This window comes from Theropithecus gelada, chromosome 2 (genome assembly GCF_003255815.1).
Source record: "Theropithecus gelada isolate Dixy chromosome 2, Tgel_1.0, whole genome shotgun sequence".
NCBI lineage: Eukaryota > Metazoa > Chordata > Mammalia > Primates > Cercopithecidae > Theropithecus > Theropithecus gelada.
The window spans coordinates 184,316,531-184,323,731 of NC_037669.1; positions in this window are offsets into that span (position 1 = coordinate 184,316,531).

Below are 7,201 nucleotides of genomic sequence, written 5' to 3' on the forward strand. Positions count from 1 at the left end.
AAGGTTTCAGGTGTAAGTTCGAAATAGAGTAACAGCTCTTTAATGCACTCAGTGTTTTGCGATGTCAGGTTACATAGATACAAGTTTGAGATTTTATCAACTAGCCATTACATATTAAAGAGTAAGATAACTCACAAGTGCTTTCATAAGTATTGAGAAATGAAATCTTGTCTCCCATTGAAGTTCGAAATCTTTATAATCTATTGCAGGCCCATACTAGAATGTAGTGTGCTTCTCGGGACACCAGGAAACTTCAAGTTACGTGATACCCAACCTATGACCTTTGTTTTTCCCCACCCATTAATTTATTCTTCCATCTATCCATTAATTCATTCATTCAATAACCATATTTACTTTACTAAGTCTCTGCTATGTGCCGTGAAGGATCCAGTGTGGTTTCTCTTTAAAGAGCTCTTGTATAGTTGTGGATATGAGACATGTACACAAATAACAACAGTATATGGCAGAGCGAAATAAATGCTATATGATATTTACCAACAAGTTGATGTGGAAACTTAAGAGGGAAGCAACTAATTCCATCTCCCTAGTAGTAGAAAGAAGGGAAGGGTTTAGTGAAGACTTTATCTATTCAGAGATTAAAATTAAATGAAAACACACCTACAGTGATAGAGTATGAGCATTTGCAGCTCTCATGGGCTTGTTTTCTGGATTCCTCATTTCCCAGCTCATTGACTTTGAACTGTTCTCTACTCCTCAGCTTTCTCATGATAGCACCTACCTCCTAGAATTGTCAACAGTGTCCAGCATGTAGTAAGAAGTCAATAAATGTTAGATGGTATTGTTTTCAGTAAAATTTCTAAAGGCAGCAAAGGAAAGCAAAGGTGTTCCAAGCAGAGGGAACAGCCTGAGCCAGGTCGCGTGGTTAGAAACTTTCCAGAGAAGATGACTAACCCTATGTGTTTGTATAGTTGAGTGTGTGGGTCATCATGGAATGGGGCAGGATTGGTAATGATTGGAGGTGTGGCTAAAGAAGTAGGTCACTGATATTGGAAGCCTAAGAAATCCTATCTTGGTAGATCAAAGATTTCCGAAGTTCAGCGTGCGCTCTCAGAAGGGTGTGCAAATCATAACAAATTTTCATTTATGTTTACTTTTATTTTTTAAAAGGGAAAAGTTTAAAATTACTATTATTTCATATACGGATTGAATATGGGATCCTTGTTAGATGCCTGTTCACACAGTTTCTTGCCCCATGTCCAACTAAGGCTATTCTGAGGGAGGGGTAGAAATTTTATGCCCTAGAGGGTCTGCGAGCTACCCACATCACCATTCTTAATTATCTAGTCTCATGGGTTTATGGATTTTTATCTAGATTTAACTGAATAAAAAGCCATGGAATAGACCAGTGATTTTAAAAGATTTCTGCAAAGAACTTGTGGATTGAGAATAGCACTTAAAGTGAACACAAGCAAATGACAAGAAAATGGCAGAGCTGACTTTTCCTATCCTTGCTTTCTTTCAGCCACATTTTGAGGAAGATAAAACTAATGATGACCTGATCATATATAGCAAACAGTAAACAAACAAACAAACATCAAATTTTCAGGAAGAATGCTTCAAGTATGGATTTACATTCACTATCATTAATGACGAGCCCTGTCTAAAGTGTGGATTATGCCCTGAGATAGTAGAAAAGATAGTAAGATGTCATTAAGAATAGCAGGCATTTTAAAATACTCTTTATTTCATGTTCATGTCTCCTGTTATACTTTCTAGTTTTAATTTGTTATTATGAAGTGCATAATCTGTTGGCATGGTTCTACACACAGGCACACACACGTACCATACATCTATTGAGGTGCACATGCCAGTCTTTTTCAGCATTAGGGTTACATATTTAGAGAAGTTTGAAGATTGTTGATTGAGGTCATGGGAAACTGCTTTTGGAGGTTCTCAAGCAATAGGAGATATGATTGGAGCTGTGTTTGAGAGTGATAAACTTCATCACAACTCCCCCCACCCCCCCCCCCCCCGAAAAAAAAAAAAAAAAAAAAAAGCATTGCACAAGAAATACAGAGAAGTGGAGTCTGGGAGAGAGCTGTTAAACAGCTTGACTCCTCCTTTTCCAAAAATGTTGTTTTCCCTTCCTTCCTAAGGACCACTGACCTCCTCCAACCACCAACAAGAACTATTGAGATATATTCTACGAGCCAGGCCTTCTGTGGCTGCCTGCATGGGAAGAAGACTGCCTAAAAATATTCCTTAACTAATTTCCTCTCCTCTAGGTTTCTTGCTCTATTACAAGCCAGTTCTAAGGATCCTCAACTTTGACTTGCTATTTGAGATTATTGGGTTTGTCTTGTGATGTAGACATTCCAAACTTACCTGTTTAAAGAAGGCAGACTTCCAGAATAGCCAGAGATATGGGCTCTAGAGTCAGACAACCTGTCTTCAAATCCCAGCTCTATCAGGTATTATTATGCTCACCTTGGGCTACTTTCTTTCTGCCACAGGTTCCTCATCTGTAAAGTGAGAATAATCATTCTATCTGTGTGGCAGTGGGTAAGAAGTAAGAAAGATAATAAGTGTATGTAATCCCAGCACTTTGGGAGGCTGAGGTGGGCGGATCACGAGGTCAGGAGATCGAGACCATCCTGGCTAACACGGTGAAACCCCGTCTCTACTAACAATACAGAAAATTAGCCAGGCGTGGTGGTGGGCGCCTGTAGTCCCAGCTACTCAGGAGGCTGAGGCAGGAGAATGGCGTGAACTGGAAAGGCGGAGCTTGCAGTGAGCCGAGATTGCACCACTGCACTCCAGTCTGGGCGACAGAGCGAGACTCTGTCTCAAACAAAACAAAACAAAAAAAGATAATGAGTGTAAAAGACAGAGTTAATTCCTGGCATAGAAAAAATTCCCAAGGAATGTGAATTCACATCATTACAAAGGAATGAACTGAGACATGGTCTGAAGGGCCTAGGGCAGAAACGGGTAAGGAGGCTTCCAGGAATGCAGATCCTTTAATCTCTTTAAAGCAATATCCAAACAGAAGTCTAAGCCTCCACGGACGCTGGCATGCTCAGGGAGGCCAGTGAAGGGGGCAGAGATGGCTGCCTGTGAGTCACCCTCTCTCCTTGACTCATCTGTCACCTCTGTTATCTCTGGCTATTGCTACAGTTTCTCCTGAGAAATTATGAAATAAACGGCCTGCACGGTAACGCCTGGGTGAATAGGTGAATCTCGGGCATGTGGCCAACTCTCCATTCACTTTAAGCATCCTTGGGCTTAGTGAACTCTAGATGATCAAATCTCTTTTATCAAAAGAGAAAATTATAACAAATTTAGTTTAAAGATCTCAGTTGGCTTCATTTGCAATTCTAGAATCCAGCAACACTCCATTCCGTAAAACGAAATAAGTGTCCCAGTGAACGGAGCAGAAGAGATTTGCTTTATAGACAGAGAAGGGCCAAAGAAAGCAGGAGCAAAGAACAAAGACTGTATTCGTTATTTTTAGACAGAACAGTAGAAAAATAACTGATTGATTAACATTATGTTACTTCAGGATGCCTTTTTTTAAGGTTGTCTTAAAAAATTTTGTTTATTTATATGTGTTATTTGTACATATTTATAGGGTATACGTGATGTTTTGTTACATGCATAGATGTGTAATGATCAAATCAAGGTATTTAGGGGTCTATCATCTTGAGTATTTACCATTTCTATGTGTTGGGAGGAACATACCTGTACCCATTAACCAACCTCCCGTCATCACTCTGCCCCACACTACACATAACCTCTTCCCAGCCTCTGGCCTCTATTGTTCTACTCTCTACCTCCAGGGATCGAAGTTTTCAGCGCACACACGAGCGAGAACATTTGATATTTATCCTTCTGCACCTGGTGTGTTTCAATATCATAATGACCTCCTATTCTATCCTTGTTCAGCCTACCTTTTTTGTGTAAGGATTTAAAAAGGAAAACATTATTATGCCAACTGAAGATGTCAACTGGCCTGTTTGGGAAATTGGCTGTCTAATTCTTCTGATTCTCCAGACAGATAACAACTTAGCTTAGATTTGGTGATGTGGAATTATAGCATGGATGACATCATTTTGATTTTTTACTCCGGTCTGTTGGGACCTAGTGCAGGAGTGTAGTCCAAAACAAAGGCCTTATATAATTTTTATTTAACACCGTTAAAAAATGCTAATAATCACATTCAGGAGGACTCAGAGAAGCAAACCTAACACTCTGAGGCCCCACAGTGTGAGGCTTACCTGAAGATCAAAACTGTGGTGGGTGACAGGGTAAACCCTGCCTATGCATGGCCATACTGTTTTGTGTGCAGGTATAAGCAGAGCCTGGAGGAGGGGCAGCTGATCATGGCAGCAATCAAGCCATCACACCAAAAGCTCTGCTTGTGGATACTGGGCTGAAACAGTAATTACTTTTGCACCAACCATAAATATCCTCTGTATTCTTTTCTGCCTTTTTTTTTTTTCTTTGACAGGATCTTGCTCTGTCACTGGCTGGAGTGCAGTGGTATGATCTCAGCTCACTGCAGCCTTGAACTCCTGGGCTCAAGTGATCCCCCCACCTCAGCCGCCTGAGTAGTTGGGACTCCAGTTGTGCACCTGGCTTGCCTTTTCTACTTCTCTCTGTCCTTCTAGTCCCACCTTTGGGCCCATGAGAGTATCCCTCTCTTCTGAACCTCTGTGGAATCATAAACTCTCAACCATATTCTTAGAGCACACATATCTTATCTCCTCAGCCTACAGTGTTCTTGAGGGTAAAGATTGTGCCTGACTGCCCAATGGGTTCCTCATGGGACCTAGGTCAGTTCCAGGAAGAGTGGGTGTATAGTAAGTGCCAGCGCCAGTGCCCACGCTCACATGGTTGCCTACCTTTTAGCAAGAGCCAGTGGGACAGGTTGGTGGCAGAGCCCAAGATGCCTTGGCACAGACCTAATTGGTAAGAGACAGAAAGAGCTGATGGCCAGGAGCCCAGCCTTATCCTACCTACGAGTACACTCCTTTCACGATCACTGAAACTGTGTCTCATTGAGGCTTTTGCAGATGGGAAATTCCTTGAAGTCAGACAATAGATGTCTGAAGTGATCAGGCTTTGGGGCAAAAAGTTATCTCTGCAACTTATTTGTGTAAAGATCTGCAAACCAGAGGTTCATTGTCAGGAAGGAGAAAAGGCAAAGGACGCTGTGAACCAGTTGGATTTGACCAGGAACAAACCAGGAAACTGGAACACTGAGCTAGTTAATTAGTGAATTAGTGAGTTACTAAGTTAGTTTGTTTAAATGAGGGAGAAAGACTGTGATTAAAAATAAATTAATTAAAGGAGGTAACAGCCAACAATTTCATGAAGTTTTCATCTCTTTTAATTCAACAATCCCACTGTTAGAAAATGACTGAAGACAAAAAAAAAATGGCAGAAATGTGGCCAAAGAGATATTGATAATAGAAGTAAAAAGTAAATTGGAAATAACTTAAAAGTCCCCCAAAGATTTAATGATTTTTGAATGCTGATATAAATTATAATATATCCACTAAAGTAAGATTTTAAAGTCATTTGAATAGGTCATTATAAAGACCACATTGGAATTACTCATGTGTGATGCTAGGAAGGAGATCAGAATGCAAAATTATATTTATGCTGCACATCCAACACTGTGAAAAAAATATGCTTTTTTGGAAAAGACAGGAAAGAATGAAAATAGATGATTTGTAAAGATAGTAAGCTTGTGGGTGGCTTTTTATTTCCATAATCATGGTATTATGTTTTTGTATAATATAAAAACTTGATGTTAACCAGGCACTGAAAAGAATAACACCTTAGCATTAAAGGCATATTGCACCCAGCAGCTGTTTCAGAGAATTAGACATTAGACATGGCTCTTTTTAATACTCGCATCTTCAAACACGGGTCCAGTTTATATTTCTCTCTCTCACTGGTAAGAAGTTTGAAATTGCATACTTGAAAGACAGAAACACTGGACAGATCCCTATAGAGGTAGGGATAGATACAGATGCAGATATATGTTTAGGTATAATTTCCCTTGATAGACTTTCTCTCACACATCAAATGCCTCATGCAAAATGAAGCCTATACCTGAAGACCAGAAAAGATTATGAATGTGGGGGAGTTAAATGCCCTTCAAATGCATGAGAACTTACAAATCAAGGGGGATCACTTTTAAGAGAAAAGACCTCTGGTCTTGTTTCAAATGTTTCCCAGACAAGCAGAGCCCAGGTCTCTGTGTCACTTAGTTCTATGAGTTAGTTTGGATAAACATCTCAAAAATTAGAAAACCCAGATATTTTGGGGCTCACAGAAGATTAGTGGTCTGTATTCTCAGTAAATACCAAAGTCAATAATGAGAAAGAAATCATCACAACAAAAAACAGAAAATGTTCCTTCTCTATCTTTAATGACCCAGATAGCTGTCTGTCGAAAGTCCCATTTCTCTAGCTCTCAGAAGGAAATTCCAAGTCTTTTCTGAAGGGTTCAGCACCAGATTACCCCTTGCACCCATTTGCCTGAGAGAATAGCAGCTGGAATTGTTAATGAAATTATTATAACAATCCTTAGATTTTAAAATGAACCATAAATCTTATTTTTTACTTTTGAGCAGTGTTATGGGTCACATATGATAAAGCACCACTACCACGGAAAATGCTTCTACAGTACATCTCTATTACTTCCATCACCACCATTTACACAGGCTGTTAAAGTTCTAGTGCCCACAGTATTTCTTAACTTTTTCCATTTTTTAAAAATGCTGGAATATAATAACAAAAACTAAAAACAATATATTGCTCAATTTGCTCAAATTTCTCTATAACAGAGAGAAATTTCTCTATTTTCTCTATTTTCCAGCTGATCTATAGCAGCTGGAAAATAGTTATACAGTTAATTTGGGGATTACTTATACACGAATCTTGTCTCTGGTAATCATGCCAGGTATTTTATTTTCTTCTATTTTACTGGGATATCACTTAAATTGCATATTTGACATTGTAGTTTTCTAATTCTGATGATTTTCTTTCTTTTTTTCTTTCTTTCTCTTTCATTCTCCCCTCCCTCCCTCCCTCCCTCCCTCCCTCCCTCCCTTCCTTCCTTCCTTCCTTCCTTCCTTCCTTCCTTCCTTCCTTTTTTCCTTCCTTCTTTCCTCTCTCTCTTTCTTTCTTTCTTCTATTTTCCCTACCCTTCTCTTCCCTTCCCTTCC